Below are 20,966 nucleotides of genomic sequence, written 5' to 3' on the forward strand. Positions count from 1 at the left end.
ATTTCCCATTTTCCTTCAAAACAGGGGCAAGGGGGGTATCCCAGGTTGAAGAGTCAATTTTATTCCTACTTATGTTTTGTATCAGAATAATGGTTAACTCCCCTATGAATACGCGTGCAGGTTTTATTTCTCCTTTGGAAAGGTCACATTCATGTAGGTAAAAATGGAAAGTGGAATTTAAATTTAAATTCATTACATAGACTTGATCATGATCATGGAGACTAAATCGTAAGCATGGATTTTACTACATAGTGCATATATGCGGGTATTGTATTTCATAATTGGCAATAAGTATATTCCAAATCACTAAGTTACCTTAAGTCACCTCAATTCAAATATTAGTTATATAAGACTATATTCTAGGGGATTCCAGTTGAGCAAAGCTAGTGTGATTGAGGATCATGTTTCTATAAAAAAGGAGAAGATGAAGAATACACCATACACGTGGCACAAACGTTCATGGCCAGCACCAAAAAAAATCCAGTATGGATTCGTCTGTGTAAATAATAAGAGTTACCGTGAAACTTTGAGAGAAAGGGTATTAAAGGTCAATAACCATTTTGAGTGGTGCATTATCCTGTTATTAACGCCGACGGCACTATGATGAGTCAGATATGAAAATGAATTTTATCGTGAACCGGGAGGTGATCTAATTGAATTAGCAGAAGACGGCTATGAAATGGAATGAGGCTTTATTCAAACTGCGAAAGAAAAATAGAAAATCATCTCAGGAGTTTATTTCCTGATACCTTTTATTAAATTCCCGACGGACATGATCAACTAAGGACCTTTAGACCGATTCATTCGATCTGAATATGAGGTCTGGATACGCCTCTGCTTCTACCGAGAAATTCATAAAAAAGGAACGGAGAAATATCCTCAATTTTTAATTGATTTACCGAGACAGAGTGCAAAGTCTATATTGGTGGCAATATTGACAGATTCTAATAGAGTAGATGATGATGATTTTCCGACTCGTGTCTGGCCGACACCACTCCTGCTTTATTGGCATCGGAAAAACTCGAAGGCAATTTTCATATTTGCTCAAGAGCATTGTAGACGCCTCGTGGATTGGATTTCACTTCATTAACTCTCCTTCCATCGTTTCACGAGCTACCTCATTCGTGGAGAGGGAGTGAGGCTTAGCGCTCGATTCGCAAATGGAGAGCAATATTTCTCTGAGTGAGGTATTACATCCCATCAAGTTTAGGCCGATTGTTGAGCTCTGAAGTGGCACTTATGGATGAAATCGGCTAAAGGAAAACAGTATTGTAAGAACATAGCTCAATAAGCAGCGGAAATACCGATTTTGGTATACATATTATACCAATACACATTATAATATACTATGCATACACATTCACACATATTATCCGTTCTTATTGCTTTTGTTTGTTGTTTATTGTGTTCGTTTTGCTCACTGTTTCTAGACAAATGATCAACTGAAAAAACAATGTATATAAAATACATGAACTGTTTTATTATTTTCATTTCAAGCATGGCATACCCATGCAAGCATTGTATGGTAAGCATATAGATTCCATTCCATGACATTTTATATGCCATGATTTTGTTTCCATTTTATTTGTACACAAACAATTCTGTTATCTAGGATTGAATTGCTTGTTTCCTACTGTACTCGTGAGATAGGTTAACGTTCATGGTGACAGATTTATTTATGGATTGTGTGTACTAGGTCCGAACCATTGCACAACAGAAGCGTTAAAAATATAATATGAAATGTACATAATTTATATTTACAAAATACAAAAAATGTAATAAAATGAATACATCAAGTTATTAGAAAAAAGATAGATTTGGGATGAGCCTGTTGTACAGGATGGAATGAAGACATGTTATTAAGTAATACAATTCAATTACCTGCACTTGCATGAACCACTATTATTAAGTGTATTAAGTGTATTATTGAATACAATTAAAATAATTCAAATATAAATTCAGGATATAAGGTTAAAATGCAAATTAAATTAAAGAAAGGAAGCCTCCAGTTGTATCCTACCATTACAACCGCGTTCTTTCAATTTCATTTTGCTCTTAAGAACAGCCTTCATTCGCCTAAAAGCATAAATCAGACACTTAGAAGGCTCAATATTGACAAAGTTGAGGCATATCAAACTGAGTGCTTCAAGTAATTCCTCCGACAAACTGCAAAATTAGCTTATCGTTGATGAACGAGTTTCCTCCGCCAGGAGCGGAAAATGCACACCACTATACAGGTTTATTGATCGTTAAATAATTAACTGCCAACATCATTCGCTGTTAAAGGAATGGCACAACAGCTGCATTTCTGCAACAGGAGCTTGCCATTGTTAATCACGTAATTACCTGATTGAAAACTATACCTGTATATCTCCCTAAAGCAGTTGATGGAGCCAAGACAAACTGAAATAGACAGATAATTACTTGCAAAACATTCGACTTCAATAAGCCAGACACTAAAGAACACTGCACTAGCAAGACAAATAACTAATGAAACCTTCTTAATTGATATTTTGATCCCTCAAGCAATACCATCCTCATCCTCAAGGAGCATGATGATGTAAAGGTTACAAAATATAATCTAGTCTGGCAACGCAGATTAGTCTAATGTGAAAATAAAACAGAGAAACTAATTCGACTAATTATCTCTGTAACTGGATTAAACTCGCTACAAAGGATTGCTCGCTAATGTAGGATTGCATTCAACGACGGATGCACGACTGTGTATGTAGATCACATACAAGTTGAAGAAAGTTCACGTGTGTGGCTGTATGGAGCTTGTTTCATAAAATCAACAAGTAAATGAACACTGAGCAGTATTCTGTTCATCAAACTTTTTATTTCTACTGTTTAGCATCAGGTTACACCATTAGAGAGATTAGAGACGGCAATTCATTATAATTACGCTTTAGCATTACCGATACACATCACACGCCAAAAATATTACTATCGAGAATAAGAGGAAGCTATAGCCATCTCGTGGTGCTCAATGTTAATTTTAGGAGCATCATATGTTTTTGAAGTCACTAAACTTGTTACATTTAAAGAACATCATGTGTTTTTATATTGAATTAATATTCTTCAGCCCTCAATCATATGTTCAGAAATCAATCGTTTACTTTAAAAAATTCAATTTCAAATAAAAATGAGATAATTGTTTTATCGACAGAACAGCTGTTTACTATGAGTACGAGTACATACTAGCAAAGAGTGAAGATACGGTTAGCACTAATACCTTGTGTTATCTATATCTCTTACTAGTGAGAAATAAATGTATTATCACATGATGGCAAGGAAAGTAGTGTGAGAGTGCCACACCAGATTTTTTCATTATTCTTACAGTTTTCCTCCTTTTCATCATCATTTACTCTTCCTACTCATCCACCTCCTCCTCCTCTACCACCTCCTCCTACTCCTCTACTACTTCCACCACCACCTCCTCCTCCTCCTCTACCACCTCCTCCAGCCATTCCTCCTCCTGCTCTACCACCCCCTACCCACCTCCTCAACAACCACCACCCCATCCTCCTCCATATCCTTTACCTACGTCATTTCCTTCATTGTTTTCTCTACAGTGAGCGTGAAAATGTGCATTCGCTTAGCCACGAAAATTTTAAAAACGTTGAGCAATCTCTTTTTTAATGGAAACCTCTCAATCAAATCTGTTAACATGCTCTGTTTGGAACATATTCTTGTCAGCACTCACTCATGGCTCTGTTTAGAAATGAAGAAGGAAACATCAAGATTTAGGAATCGTGTAGCTGACACTCATTCTCCGAACTGTTCAAGCTGCTTGCTTTATCCTGACATGGATGCTGACATTGACAGATGAATCAAAAGAATAGACTGCGATAGGTCTTTCAGATTCACAGATAAACCTGAGTTTTCCTTATTCCAATCAATGTTTCCCCGAAGATTGTTACATTTCGGTCTCAGAATTCAGAAACACATTTTTCCTCAAAGATCACTCAATTTGAAATTCAAAATTCAAAAACAGATATTGAGATTGAAGAAAAACTGACTGATGAAAGTAACTGACGTGACTTGTCCAACTGGAAAAGATTGAGAAGAAAGAGAGCACTCTAGAATTCAATAGAAGTGGAAACGCCAATAATTAAGGTCGTGTTTCGCTCATACATAAAATGTCAATTCCTGCAAACCAAAGCCTAATAAATCGAATGAACTTTTTTACATTAAGAGGTATGATATAAATAAATAAATGTTTATTTCCCAAAAAACCAAAACTACTACAATCATCAATTATAAAAAATATTAGATAAATTACAATTACATACAATAGTTAGTTACAAAAAAATTCTTATAATGTGTTTTTTGTACATGTTTAGTGTTTTCTGTGTGGAAATTGACTTATACTCCACTATGGCGTACCATGTTCTAGAGTAGGTTTTTTTTTGTGCGGATATGATGATGGATTGATTGAATAAATACTAGAATTTAGTGTCTAGCAACTACTCATTCATTCTAGGTAAAATATAGATAATACCTATACAGCTGACTCGAATCTGTATTATACCAGAATTGATTAGTAATTGGATTCTACTTTTTATTCAATAGTTTTTTTATTAATATTCATCTGGATTACTTTTCCTAAGACGGCTGTTCAATTTGAATGGGAGAAAGAATCTTCTAGTAAGACATATTGTTGAATGTTACACACATTGTTGTTGTTACAATAGTCATTACGGCACATACTGGTATCCTAGAACACTACAATATATCATTTTTAGAGCAACCATGCTCTAATTGTTGTAACTTCCGAATAGAATAGTTCGCACTCTCCATTCTACACGTGTTACACAAATTCAGAATTAATTTCAAATACAGTGACTTTATCAGAGGAATTACAAAGCATCAACAACTGAAAAGTTATTCACAAATTAATACATAATAGGTGGTGTAAGGAATTGGAGTTGTTGAAAGTCATGGTAGCAGCTTGATATTTTTTTACAAGGATTGTTTGACGGTAGGTTTCATTAGGGATCCTATTTGGAATGAAAAACTACTTTTCTGTAGCTTCGAAACTTTGGTCCATCATATTGGATTTGCCATTTTGAATCAAACTTCTTTTTTTAATGAGAAGCTTGTCATATGATGCATGGTTTCGATACAGAGTTCTATAGAATGAATGGCGAAAACCGTATGTCGATATCTCGAATCGTTTCAAAGTTATTCACATTCAAACATACTAATAATTCATACACAAATTAAATAAATAAGTACATTGGAAATTGAAAAAAAATCTAAACTATCGATATTTTTTATTGTAGTTCTGATTTTTCAATATATTGTTTGGATACTTAAGAGAAGTCCAGAACCACGTTTTTAATGCAAATTTCCTTGTGCTAGGTACAGTTGGCCTAAAAACCTCGTATTTTCGGTTAATTTTCCAGTTTTCAGTTATTTCCGTCAAATCCTGTAATCGGAAAGAAAACTCGTTTTCGCCCTTCTTTTGAATCATAAAATTCCTAATACAATGAGTTCATTCTATATAAGGACACCTCAAGGATCAAATCTCATTGTACCACAGCTCATTCTTCTCGGCTCGTCCGGGCGGTTCAAAATCATGCATCATAAGTCGAATTCGAACGGAAAATAGAAAATTCATCCTTGAGTGAAATTTAACCAGTATTTCAATACACATAAAGAAATTGCCAATTTTTATATTCAGAGATGCGTATCTTGTGTCTCGGTAACCCGTTATTATAAAAAATACTTGATCTTGAATTTTAGAATAGAGTGTCCTCTTCTAGTTGCTACAAACGATTCATGGAAAAATATGATCGTAATGTAAGATAGAAATTTTTTATTCTTGAGGAGTCCTTATGCACGCCTCTTTATTAAATCAAGTGCATCTAACGGGTAATTCTCATAGAACATGAGCTTATTATATCATTGTGCGAAATCTCAATGTGATGACAATGGAGTTGCTGATGATGATTGAAGCTAAAACTCAGGTGTTCTCCAAAATACAAGGAGCATTGTTGTCAGGTGTACCTGGAAATCTATATGAGATACCTTGTCTCAATTTGTAGAGCACAAAATTACGCCCAGAAGGATTATGAATTATACATCAAATGGTAACAATCGGGAGATATTGTTGATCGAAAACTAAAACTCATCAAAATTGATTTTTTCTTAAAATTGTTGAAAAATTTCAACTCCAGTACTCGTTGATCTTGGAAAGTACCAATGATCACATTTTATTAGGAATTTCATAATCTAAATAAAAGGCGGAAGCAAATTTTTCTGTTCGATTACAGGATTTGACGGAAATAACTGAAAACTGGAAAATGAACAGAAAATATGAGGTTTTTGGGCCACCCAGTAACTATCAAAAGGAAATTTTGCATGAGAAACTTTGGTCTGGACTTTTCTTATATATCTGAACAATATATTAAAACATCAGAACTACAATATAAAATGCAAGCACCAATGTATATATAGTGAGGTCCACGTTTTAATGACAGTATTCGATTAGCAATGGTATTGCTATCCTTCTCTATCATTCAACAAAGAGGATAGCACTATCTCTTTCTCGCCTTGCTCTGTTACCAGATCGTCTTTCAACAAAGTAGAATTGATTCAATTCAATTCGTTTATTTCCACTTGGCATACAATACATGTACATATTAATATTTGATATTCAACAAAATAAGAATCACATTTTTACCAAAACAGTAGAAAGAACATATTGATTGAGTGGAATTCCCGCAGTAAGACTGTGCGTCTGAGATTGGGGGACAGTTCCTGCAAGCAGTATTATTCAATAAGTAGTTATATGGTATTATATTTACTATAAATTAAAATATGTGTGTGATTAAAATTACAAAACTAAGATTCCGATAACAGTAGGTGAATTATAAGTGATAACGTATTGTTGGGTGTAGCTTGATATCTAGAGTGGGAGAGCAAGAGGGCCCAAAAACCTGAGGTAATTTATTATTTTATAAGCCTCTATTATGTTTTGAAACTCTAAATACTTGAACGTGAGGTATGAGTGTATAAATGAATTTAGCATTTCGATAATTATTTTAAACGAGAATGAACAATTAATATTACATCAATAGACTTGTATCAGATACCGTCTGTCTATAGAAGGCATTGAAAAGACAGGGGATCGGCAACGTTGTTCTCCTATCTTTCTCCACTGCCATTATAACATGGACCGCACTATAGTGACTGGACACTACATTTGCAGAAATAAGTATTATGACCTCGGCATTTTAATGAACAAATCTAATAAATATTAAAATCTAATAGATATTAACAAATAGCATAGAGCTCTCAAATGCTCTTTTCGATTAAACTCCAACAATTTTATGGGTGGGGGGTACCCCTGGACGACCACCCCAATCCCCCCCCCCCGACAGGTCAGGGTCCTGGATCCGCGCCTGGTTTGATTTTGTTTTATTGAATTACAGATTGCTCGTACAATCATCACATAGAGTCAAAACTCCTTAATCTGAACGTTGGGCAAGTACCGTATCTTCACGTTTTCATGTACAATTATTCATCCCAATTCTCATGCTTATCATAATATTAAAAATAGCGAAACAGTCAGTTTGGAAAGCCTGCTCCTGACTTCTCTTCATTGCTCTTCACTTCACCCACGCACGTGGCACGAATAACACAGCTTCGCAATAGAACATTTTACTGCTCATTATTATTGCAAAGAACGGGTTTATTTCAGAAAACTAATACCGAACCAATAATCAATCAAATCAAATTGAATCATATCTATATTCACTTCTGACAAAGAGTTTCTGACTGTGTTTACTACTCTTTAGGATGCTTCAAATGTTATAATATTTTTAAACTTAGGGACGGTTTCCGAGCTCGGGATTGAGCTAAGTTCTAGAATTTAAATAGCTGGAGTCAGAAAATAGAGAAAATTGGCATTCCAAAAAGGGGCGTAGTCGTATTCAAGTCTAGAACCTAGCTAAATCCCGAGCTCGGAAACCGGCTCTAACTGTTTTGATTGAGAGCACATCATTTCATTCGAGGATAATCTTAAAAATGACTTGACATACAATAGTTCTCAAATCATGCACTATTTCAAAGATACAAACATGCACAATCAATAATAGTCGAGGTGATTTCTCATTTGAAACGTTGGTGCTTGACTGGGTAGTTGACTGGGTAGTAGGATTTAGTAACGCTTGCCTGGACGTCTCCATGTAGGGGTGGCCGCTACGGTGCAGCTCCTGCCTCACTATCCATTGTTATCTGTCGGTGTGAATTCATGTTCGTTCCATTTCCTTGCATTGAGAAATCCATATTACTGGTGTATTCGATAACGGTGACGATTACCTTATCATTTGCGGTTTCGCATCATTGTGTAGAACACAAATTTGGAACATCTGTTTCTGGATACGCATTATTATGATTTTCACACTGCCTTATGACGGGATGCGTTGATGACATTCTATTGAATATTGACTACCTAACCTCCACCTTAAGCAAGTGCATTTTTATCGAATTATGTGGAGTCTTAGTAGAACAATAAAAACGGAATTGAATAATACAGAATCCGGCAAAAAAACCTGACGATTCTTGAGGGATAAAAATCAAAGTATGTTTCGTACAATTAAAGCATGTAATATATCAAATTAAAGATCAAATTATGCAATTCACAATGAATTACATAGATCACTCACAAAGTTTTTTTATTTGAAGATTATGCCATCCAAATGTTTCCCATTACTTTTCGCACACTCACTCAACCTACTTCTAAAATTTGTCATTGTTCGCTCAATCATCACCTTGTGGAATTACTTAAATTTCTCATTGAATGACTTCTTTTAGTTCTGTGGATTAATGGCTGTTCAATAACAGTAAGTTTGTTTATTTACAAATCCCGAAAAATGAAAATGTCCCTCATCGCTTTAAAGAATCAACTGACATGTCACCTGTCATTTGAGTGAAACTCAAATTTTGACGTTTTTGTGATAATTGTGAATAAATAAATAATGGCATCCTGGTGGACATTTTCGAGAATGGTCTCGCAAGCGGCTCTACGATGTGCCCAATCATTTGCATCAAGTTATTGCACAAACATTATCTTATAAGGATGGAATTTCAGGTCGGAATGAAGAATTCGTCGTACTCTTCGATCAAAAATGGCTAGCGCAACAGCATGTTTCGCTGCTGAACGTCGTGGAGACCGTGTAACAGCTATTCTTACCGCGTTAATGTTTTCAGGTGTTCTCACAGTCCGTTTTCATCCTGTTGGCTCTGTTTATTATTAGTCATTATTTTTAAAATAAGCTTCAATCACAAACACTCGATGTTCAGTAGACCACGACATACCGTTTACTGAAATGGCATGAATGGACCTTTCGATATACAACATTCCCGCCTTTTCAATGACAGTGGTGAAAACATAACAATTACTACAAAATCGTCAGATTAATATGCCGGTCCCTGTATAATAATTTAAAAGTCATGACGAATTAAGAGAATGGTATTTCAATTGGAGAACTGGGGTCCGTTGAAGTCACAAGTCACTTATTTACTTGCAAATTTTAGCGGAACGGAAAACTGGCCATATGTAGTAGTCGCACCACGAGATGGGGTCCTTCTGACATAGTGTCAAGTGTGTCATCTCTATAGATGGTATAGAGAGGTGCGGCTACTATAGCATAATGACGAACTTTTACTTTTAGATTCATCATAATGTTTCTATAGCGATTAACTTGTTACTTTCAAAGAACATCATATGTTTTTAAAGTGAAATAATATCCCTCAATATTCAATCATCTGTTACTAGATAATCTGTTTTTATGATTCACTTTAAATACGGTATTTAATTTCACTAAAAAAATTCAGCAAATAACAAAGCATCAGTTTTCTACCTTTTCGAGACTGTGAAAGTTTTTATTATTCGTCACTATGATAATCGGTAATTGAAAGAATCAATCGAATATTATAAAAAATAACAGGTCACCGTCACTGATAATTTTTAGAGAATCACATGTGACAGAAATATACTTTGACATTACAATATGAAAAGACAGGTAAATCTCGCTAAAAAACAGAAAATACAATAAGTGCCGATTGCACAAAAGCCGGTTAAATTTTAATCGTGATTAATTCCATGAGAAACAATCAGAGAAGCCATCTTATCAAAAAGGCCTTCTCTTATTGATTCTCGTGAAATTATCACGGTTAAAACGTTAACAGGATTTTGTGCAACCGGGCCTAAGTGTTTTAATTTACCAGTGAATATGTAAATTGTGACTTTTATGAAACAGGCCCTAGCAAGGCAACTTGAACCCCAATTTAATCCCAGATACTTGATATCAATATAAATTGTTGGATGCGATTGAAACTAGTTTTATAAGATTAGAATGAGAATTGACAATTGTATTCTATTAAAGATATTTTGAGCCAAACTCAAAAAAGAATTAGTCTATTCATTCTATGAAACTAGAAGAATAAAAAAAAACTTGACCGCGATCAGTATAAAAAGTATCAAACGCTTGATCCAAGGGCCGTAAAGGCCCAAACGACTCTTAAAAACGTTCTTAGCCAAGTATGTTTTGGAAACCAATAGTTGCCAAAAAGAAGGGTTGTGAAAACTGGTTTGTCAACGGGTGACATTCACATCATCACGGTTTCCTATTTGGGAGGGTCTCACTTTCTCGACATATCAGTTCGTCAAGTTCCTGTTGCTTTCAGAAAGTCAAGTGGATACAGTATCATATATTCAAATTGGATTACATTTCAAATAATATGAGCATATTGCCATATAAAAGCAAAAACTCAACCCATTAACCTAAACATTTACTTTCGAAACATAATTAAACAAAACCTTTTAGGTTAGGCTATGCCGTGAGATTCGACGAACTGAACGGCTCAACTTTGCACCTGTTTCAGTTTCTCACGAAATGGTCAAAATAGGCATTTGAAGAACTGGGATCGTGAGGAACTGAGACTCACCCCCCTCCACAGAACCTGGTCTACACCTTCCACCTAACGACAGACATAGGTTTTCATATTCACTAAGAATACCTAACAATGATCAAAATTCAAAGTTTCCGTCTCTTGTAGAGCATATGCACACTCCATGTAAAAGTAATGTATTAGAACAAGATTGTAAATAAATCAACTCTGTGCGATCGATAATAACCATTCTATGAGTTTCGATAGAAACTACATCCGCCTTTAAGCGGCTTAAGAAAAACGACACCAAGAAAAGCGTCAAGTGGCCTGTTGCTTTCTTCAACAACCTGCTCACTGCTCACTAATCCTTGTTTTTGTAGCATCAGAAGCCCTATTATAACAACGTTCTTAAAAATCATTTAAAAAAAGCCTTGAGAGGGAAATCTTGAAGTTTATTCAAGTTATACGTATAGCTTACCAATTAAGAGCTTACTTAGTAGTCATGATTAATGTATTCAATATAAGTACTCGCGGCCTGCATATCCAATACTATACTTCGTCAATTGGATGATTGAATTTTTCAATTGATCCTTCTCAAAAATTAATTAATTCACTGTGGTAGATTGTGCACCTTTAAACCGTTATTTTATTCATTAAGACAGGAACATTTTGAAATTCACTTTTTAAGTATTCATGTACAAGTTGTAAATATTCACATTTATTTGTTTCAAGTATATGTAGTTATTTGTATATGCGTTATTTTCCTTACCCAGGATACCTTGTTCACTTTTGAAACTAGTTTCTCATATTATTATAAATGATAATAATAATCACACCCGTTGGAAGGGTGAACACTTGAGCCAATTCCTCTGAATATGATTCATAAGTTGAAAAATCGCTTACCGGTGATTCAGAACCCACCTAGAACTGTAGGTCCACTCATTTCTCAATATCATCAGCCTCAATAACCCATGCTGAAGCCTGGAGTTCATGTAGACAAAACCCAAGGATAGTGTATAGCAGGTTGCCTCGATCGCGTTTACGTACGCGCATGAGATGGCATGAGCCTACGTCAAACTCTCGGCCGGCAAACGCTGACTTCCCATATGGATTACATACATACAAAAATACAAAACACCGCGTCAATTATCAATTCCTCACATAAAAACAGTTAAATCTATATACCATTCTTGGACAAAACCTTCAGCAAAGAAATCTATGTTTCTTCTTTAGTATGACAATGAAATCTGGAGTAAGATTAAAATGTCAATCCAATCCAATTGCCAGCATAAATTACTTTATATATATAATAATATCACGTTTGGAGTGATCTATCTGAGAAATAATTACTAGTTTAGTAATGGAAAGCGTGCAGTGGTTTATCTCATCGAACTAGCTGAAAAAGATTTAGATTTCAATCAAAACTAAGTAACCTACTGCACATGCGCGAACTCACAAGGCAAATACAGTTAGTAATTAGTTACTAATTTCAATAACTAACCGGCTGCGGCCCTTTTGAGCAGGTAATTATGCATGGAGAGTGCTCAAAGCCGTGTGGGATGTGCGCTTTCAGATGAGGTTTAAACTGATCGACATCTGCTCTGTTTGATGATTCTGTTGTTGCTTCAGTGGAATAGACTAGGTAATCTACAACAACAGAAGCTTCTTGATTGCTTCTTGAAATAAAAGGCTGCTTGCAGACTCCTATTATTCCACTATACAACTAAGTCTGATAACTACATTTCAACAGCGGTCCGCGTGTAACACCAAAATATTACCTAGTAGCGTTTTAAAGAATAGCACCTATTTCGAGGGTGAGTTAGCATTCATTTATAATGGATACAGAGCTCATGAAAGCATTGGAATCTTCCATATTAAGTTTTGTTCAACTTAGGTTTGGTTAGCTCTAAAATAGGATTAAGATACCAATCAATCAAAATAAGGCCGAACTGAGCTTGAATCAGTAAATATTCAATTATTTTGTGATAAAGAACAAAAGCTTGAGATTCCTATTAACTGCTTCTCAGAATGGACACATAAAATCAGTATTACAAATTTTATTAATTGAATTATTAAAATATTGACTCCAATAACTGATCATTGAATGGAAATGAGAATGATTATGTGAACAGAAGAAGCATTCTGGAATGCTTTGTTAGGAGGTACAAATGGCAGATGATTCAGCTATTCCATTTAATTACAAATAGGCTATAAGGGTGTGTGCACACAGAGAGCTGTTAGACTTTCCCAGTTCTGCGGTTCAACTTATTTCTATGGACATGGTGGCGGTCAAATACAGCGTTCTGGTTGGATTTCTCAATTATTGAAGATAAATTGAGGAACAACAAGATACAAACAAAAAACAAAGACTGCGATCCAATAGTTTTCTATATCTATATCTAGGTCGCATATCTTAGAAAACCTATAGAATCGCAAAGATCGAGAAGTTGATAAAACTCATCTACAATAACGGTAGTCAATGGGTCGATGAAATAAAAAATAGCAATGATCATTCAAAGTTATTTCCAAGCAAACGAGTCAGGATCGAGTCAGGTGTTCAATCTTATTTGAATAGCTAGAACTAATGACTAGTTCCTAGTGACTAGTTTTTAGTCACTAACAACTATACATCTCAGTGACAAGGAACTAGTCATAAGTTCTAGCTATACAAATAAGATTGAACATTTGACTGGATCCTAGCATTTGCTTGAAAATGACTTAGAATGAGCAATTATTGCTAGCTTTTATTTAATTGACCCATTGACTACCATTGATTGCAGATGAGTTTTATCAACTTCTCGATCTGCTATTTGCGATCCTATAGGTTTTCTAAGATATGCGATCTAGATATAGATATAGAACCTATGGGATCGCAGTCTTTGTGTGCCTGGCCCCGAGTGTGTGTGCACACAAAGTCAGGCGCAGTGCGCAGATCCAGGACTCTCACCTGTGTGGAGAGTGGCTGGCGGCGATCACTCCACTCCCCCCACTGTTCGACTCACCCCGCCCAGAAAATGTTTAAGTTTAACATGGAAAATAGAATTTGATAGCTTCATTTTTTTATATTGATTGAATTTTTTATTCAAATGCCAAGGACATGATACTTATTTCTCACAGTAAAGCCTGGTTTTAATTAGTAAAGTTAGTGCTAGAGTTCCCTGGGCAAGTACTAACTATCTTGTGAACTCTCCCAATGAAAAAGTTCATGGTAGAGTACTAGTTTTAGTAGAGTAGAGTGGTATAGCACCGTGGGATAGTACTCTACCACTTGCCTTCCCCACCACCGCTTCTGACTATACTCTACCACTACTATGCTAATGAAAACGAGCCAGTAATGGTCTCGAGCCAGTAGAGTCGTGCCGTAGGCCATCAAGTTTAAGAAGTATTGTTATTTATTAAAAAGTGTTAATTTAGTATTTTAATTATATTGTAGATATTTTTGGAGAATAAATAGATATAGATGTAAACTTATGGGACAATAACGAAGTTTCAAAATCGAATTTTAACTGTAATCGAATAAACTACAGTTAAATACAATCTATTTTCATAGCACAATGAATTTAAGCAGAATGGTATCCAAACCGGAGTATTTCCATGAAATTGATTAGTGTTCAAGTGTTATTTATTAGAAGTATTGGCATTTTAAGGTTAGTTCTGTTCCCTAGACAACACATTTTACCTACTATTCTCAATTATAGTGAAAACAGTTGCTCGACCAAGTAAGTAGAGTAGAGTTAGCTCGGTAGAGTTAGTATGCCAGTTACTCGACCACTAACTCTACTAGTGAAAACCAGGCTTAATGGTCTCTGACCGCTGATATCAGAGCGGTCTTAGGCTAGCTGCATATTGAGACGCGACGCGATACGACACTTGCGTGACGCAAGTCTGCTAGATGATTTAATATCATATGATTATACTATAATGTTCACATTGGGACGAATCTGACACGTATGACCTGACATAAAGTTGATAGTAATAGAAGTTAGTATAGAATCACGCCGCACATGTAGCTCAGTTTTGTGGGTGAAATATCTTCTGCTATACGTGTTTAGTTTATCGTATAATTATGATCATGATTATAGTACTATTTGTTTTTTTTCTTGTGTGATTCAATGATATGTATTATCATGATCATATGATTAGAACGCGTGTTAGCACAAAAAAACTGTGCCTCTTTCATAAAACCGCGAGAATCGTGTATTGCAACGATAGCGCTGCTATCGCACGTGTTTCATATTTACGCTGATCCATTCCTATACAAAAGTAGCTAACAGTTATACTTAACATACTAACATACAGAACATACTTGAGTGATGTATAACAGATAAAACTTATACAGAGTTCTAGCAGAGAAAAATTGAATTGATTTAGACTATTCTATGGTTCTAGGTAGCGCATGCCACACATGCTGATCTTGTTTCAATATGCGTCTTGTCAAGCTCTACGCGTGATGCTTCTTGTCATGTTGCCAATTTGTGCATATCCATTACTTTTACATGTGCTAAAAAATTCTTATTGCATCGTGTCATACGTTTCAGTCTCAATTTGCGAAAAAACTTGGGAAAGATAAATATATATCTATCTGTATCCTGTTAAGACGTCTGGAAATCGGAACGCCTGACCGGCTGACCGCTGTCTGTGTGCAAACAGCCAAAGGTCAAAGTTCAAGTATTTTCAACTAACCGAAGCGCTCCATCACACGTCCACACCATAATATAAGCTCTCTCCGAATTTTTGGCTTGAAATGGCCAACGGAAAAATATGATCAAATGATAAACCTCTTACTGTATTAGAATCCTATCAGGAAACAAGAACATTGAGGTGTGAAATTCTATGTTAAGAGATCAGCTTGTGCGGAAAATCCTCTCACTAGACAAACAGCATTCAGTGACCCGTCATATTTAACAAAAATATCAACAAATCGTGTGCAGGTTCGAAATAATTGCTACATGAACTTGAAACAAAAGAGGATTTGTTACATCTGGAACTGTTAACCTGTGTAAAGATGTGGGTGCACTACATGCCATACAAGTGCGTATTGGAAGCTGCAGATGAAAATGCACCCACATAACAACCAACTGACGGTACAGAAGTAAATCAAATTTTATGTGATTTCAAAATCGAATCTTGTTGGAGAAGCATCGAAGCGTAGCGACGCACATCCATGTTGTGCTTGCCGAGTAATCCTTCGTCAGACATTCGCAGATATCGAATTTGCTGCGAATTGAATCGAGGTGGCAAAGGTGGATTATATTGCGTAAGGGTCTGATGTTTTCCAGAATTGTGGATGGTGGTTTATTCAGTTCTCAGAAATTTATCCACGGAAATTATACAAAAATAATCAATTCAACCAATGAATTATGACGAATATTGTTAACTAAAATAATAAAGTAATTAATTTGCCACCCCGTAATTATACACAAACTAATAAAGGCAACTTTCATTTCATTATCTTTTGCTAAGAAGCAGTGCTAAAATTAAATCCATATAAATAAAGTATGAGATGAACATTTCAAATTTTGAGTTGAATTGATATTGTCTCATGAAGTTGAAAAATATGTCTATTTTAACTATATTATATAAATTATCATGATCAATTCAACAAATCAATCCATCCAAGAATAAGAACTTTAATTTTGTTATTTTTCCTTTGGAATAAATTGAGTTAATAATTTTTATCTCTTATCTGGTACCGGTATCAGCTTGACAAATGATCAACTGACAAATATTATATAAGATATTGATTGATTTGAAAACATTGAAATTGTCAAAATTTTATTCAATATTATATAACTTGGAACTAGTTTCATTTATTACGCTTACTCAAACTGAAACTAATTTCACTATTTTTCAATAACAGGCTTTGATCATTTAAAGTCTTTTCACTCAATATGAATATCTATAACCTACACTGCATTACAGTTTGTAAGAGTAAGTAGAGCAGTTCTATACTTTTTCAAGTCCACACCGCATATTTTTATATGGATGAAAAATGTTGGGAACAACAAAGTGTTTTTCCCTCGGGGAAATTGTTGCCCTTGACTTCGCCGCGGTCTCCATTCAGGGAGAAAGTCTCACTTTGCTCCCTAGAAGTACAAAAGAATATTCCTTTGAAAGTTTGTTAATTTTGGTAACTTGATGGTTCTCGAATCGAAAAACTTTGAAAAAATCATCAGAACAAAATTTTCAAAAGCATAATGCAAAACCTAGTTTCAATAGAACACATTCACACGAATTGTAATAGCTTGAAGGTAATATCAATTATTCATTTACATGTAAGCTATAATTTTATTAGTGAATTGTTTTGATGTGATTATGGAAGTCTACAATTCAAAAATTCAGTTCTTCTACTACCTACATCAAACATGACATGAGAGTGTAGTATCATAAAATACTGCAATGAAAATAAGTGCCTACAGTAATGAAGAATATTCAAGTATTCTAATAAAAATATTAGAAATAAGTAAGTTTCATGCTTGGTAGATGAAAAGATTTTCATTAGATACTGCAATGAAAATAAGTGACTACAGTAGGCGAACAAAGAATATTCGATTATTCTAATAAAAATATTAGAAATGTGTTTGATGCTGGGTAGATGAGAATATTTCTGAGGAAAGTAAGTTTTTAATTAGTTGATTCCACCATCAAAGTTGTGTAATATTGTTGTTTATATATTGTGATGTAGAGATGTGTATTGTGTATTGTGATGTATTTTTCTACTATGTTTGTTGGTTCAACTCTATTTGTATGATTACTGTGAACAAATACATTTATTATTATTATTAGTTGATTCCATATAGGCAGAGATATTATCATTATTCAACTTGTTTTCTTTGAATACAATAGATAGATAATGTTACGATTAAATCTAAATAAATAATTTTCTAGTACTCAACCAGGTTATTTTTCCAGTTCAACCAATTTTCTCAGTAACCTAGATTAGTACTATATTGGAATACCAATATTCTAACCTTGCAGTGAAGTTCCATTCACATGTATTAGACTGTGAAAGAAAAAATCATAATTTTAGAGTAAACTTCTATAAATTTTGGTAAATAATTTTTTTTTGATAAGAATCGAATAGTCTACTGTTTATTCATTGATGATAATTTTTGGTAGAAAATGATGATCATTACTGAAAATTAAAAATCTCAGTAACCATTAATTATACAGTCTTTTTGGTAGCTTGTATTAGACGAACAGATAATAGTATTCATTCAGTTTGTGAAAAGTATCTAGATCAAAAGTCGATATTTTGGTCGAATGCTATTTGCATGTACTAGATCATTGGAAGTACTGATAATTTGGGCTAACTTTGCCGATTTTCAAAAATATTTGTTTCTTAAAATGTAATAGAACTAATTCAATTAAACTGGAAAATACTAAAAACGCAAAAATTTCCCTAAAAGATATTAAAACTTGGTGAGTTATCAAAAAAATTATAAAAACGTGATACAAATTATTATTTTATCTACAATTAATTAATAATAATACACAAAAGGCAAGGCCACAAACATATATAACATTTGATTTTATCTTTGTGGAATATAACAAAATTATAACGGTACTAGAGTAAACGGCTCTCCATTCCAATCCTTTTCATTCAAAATTGAAATTTTTGAAAATGTTATAAATGCGAGTTTACTGGCTCTAAGAATGTGTTTCAGAGCGTTATAACCAATATAATTGTGAATGAAATTATTCATCTCTTATGCAATAGAGACTAGAGAAACGAGAAACTAGTTTCAGGTTTCACATCATTACTAATTAGAGATTATCCTTAATTTCGAGATTGGATTAATTAAAGAGTGGATCATTATCCACTAGAAATTGAGAACTCTACTAGTTAACTACAAAGTTCATTTTTCACTCAATTTTATGGTATAGTTTCAGGAAAGAGTTTTCATACTATTTCACAATGAAATGCTTTGGTACTGCAAATGCCCTTATCCATAGCTTTATGCTGTTGAGGATGAATCCTCATTTGGATTCTTCATTTCAGGATCATGATCAGTCATGATCATTCTTAAATGCGCAACGAATACTCTTGATAGTCCAATAATAGTGAGCAAAATGAATCCATTGTTGAATAAAAACAAAATAAAATTGTCACAACCACTGCAAGCACTGATATTGATAAACAGAATTGAGAAACTAGTTTTGGTTTTCACACCATAAAACACCACTAGAAATATTTAATCATGTAAAAACGGGAACTAGTTTCTCAAAAATGTTCTAACATACTGTTATCAGTGGTTGTGACAAGCTTCAGGTCTAATTTAAACCACAAAAAAACATTTAAAACAGCACAGAAAGGTAATTCCACTTTCTATAACTTATGTTGGAAAATGAAATGTTGAAGCTTGTAGGCATATTCCTTTTAGTAATGGGAAAAACACGGTTATTGACTAGGAACAATTGAATTATTTCGTGCATTTAAACAATCACGTCCAGATTGAAGCATATCCTATGTCAATAGCCTATAGGATGAAATTGTTGGTTTGAACTTTGATTATCGATTGCTGCGAGCCTACCGCTGAATGTAGAGTCTATCTCTACTACCATTCCACCCAGCTTGCCAAGTATCTGTATGAACATATTTTTTTCATATTCTGGTGAGATTGTCACCAATCAATTTCAATATTTTATCTCATGGTACCCAGAAAATTCCTCTCACGTTTTGGTAGTCGAATGAAAAATTTCAGGATAAACGGTGATTGTTTATCATAACTATTTAATATTTTCCATATCTTATACAAATATCTGCAGGACTAAAGTTTATGGGCTGCTAGATATTGTAAACATGTATCCCATTCAAATCAAAGAAATCTGCCTCTTACATTAGCGCAGTCTGGAACTTGATTTGAGAAGCCAAGGTCAAAACAACTGTGTTTCATCGCAAACAAACAATAATTCATGAAACTTGTTAATAAATCTCATACGCAATCAATTATCACAAAACTAGCTCTACCATTCTACACACTACATTGAACACAAGACAAACAAGCTACAATGATGAAATGATACAACCCACATCAGCTCAGTTTTGTAGTAGGAGGTGGAAGTATGCTTTTTTCATTAATTTCAGTTACCTAGATTAGATAAGGTTATAATTTAAAAACCAAAGAAAAACTATACTAAAAAAGGATTTTACCGGTACAGTATTGCTTTCTGTAGGTTGAATCATTCCAGTATACTACTTCAACCGTAATAATTAGGTATATTCTGAGCCTGAGCCAGCTTACTCACTTTTAAAAGATTTATCAGCCATTTCGAGTATGGTAGTTATCGAAGGTAATAAATATTTCACTTTGTTAATATAACTCAAATTTGTCTCTTTTCTTCAATATCTGTGTAAAATGGCAGGCTTCGCTGGGTCCAGAGCCAAACACGTCAATGTTACTATCAAGTTACAAGTACTCTCAAAAAGGAGATTCATATTATTTAGATATATTTCACTAGTACATCACTCGTTGAGTAGGATTGATTCGAAGACCGGTATGCAAAAACTGTATTTGTAACACTATAATGGAAATGGAATTATAAATAACATGCAAAATTCACGGATATTGTAGATAAAATAACCAAACAAAGCTAGGCTTGGCACTTATATTTCCAGATAAATACACCATGAAGAATTATTATTCACTGTTATTTAAGAGTGTTACTGAACAATAATAAATACAAATTTACAATAATCAAATTCCACGAAAATCCCTTCACACTGTCACTAATAAATAACTCTCGACCTCGACATTACTATGTCCTGTCGTCTGTTACCCAGCACTCGTACAAACAACAGCTGATCGAAATAATTCTGTCGATAATGAGGTTAGGAATACAAAAAATAGCTTAGACCAGTTATAGAATAGACACGCTGGGAAGTCTATCCTCTGAAGCCAACATCTACTGTCATATCACCAATCCTGATGTCACAACAGTGACGTTACGCACCGTATAGAAAACTTTCAGATTGTATCTATTTCAGATTCATGGTGTTTTTAGGTTATTTCTAGCTACGGGCAAAAACGATATCGGTTAAGTTATAATGTGATATGTGG

At 34.4% G+C, this 20,966-nt stretch overlaps 1 protein-coding gene across 2 annotated transcripts in view; it reads right to left on the reverse strand.

Annotated features, from left to right (window-relative positions):
* The window catches only part of LOC111055416 (NACHT and WD repeat domain-containing protein 2), a 281,193-nt gene extending 260,478 nt beyond the window's left edge, over window positions 1-20,715 (reverse strand). Inside the window, exon 1 of one of the 2 annotated variants that reach the window (XR_005573081.1) lies at window positions 20,155-20,715. The gene's annotated coding sequence lies outside the window, so the exon portion shown is untranslated. The remainder of the gene's footprint in view (window positions 1-20,154) is intronic. The other variant, XM_039441803.1, reaches the window with a different exon arrangement.
* Between the last annotated feature and the right edge of the window lie 251 nt (window positions 20,716-20,966).

Source organism: Nilaparvata lugens, chromosome X (genome assembly GCF_014356525.2).
Source record: "Nilaparvata lugens isolate BPH chromosome X, ASM1435652v1, whole genome shotgun sequence".
Classification (NCBI taxonomy): Eukaryota; Metazoa; Arthropoda; class Insecta; order Hemiptera; family Delphacidae; genus Nilaparvata; species Nilaparvata lugens.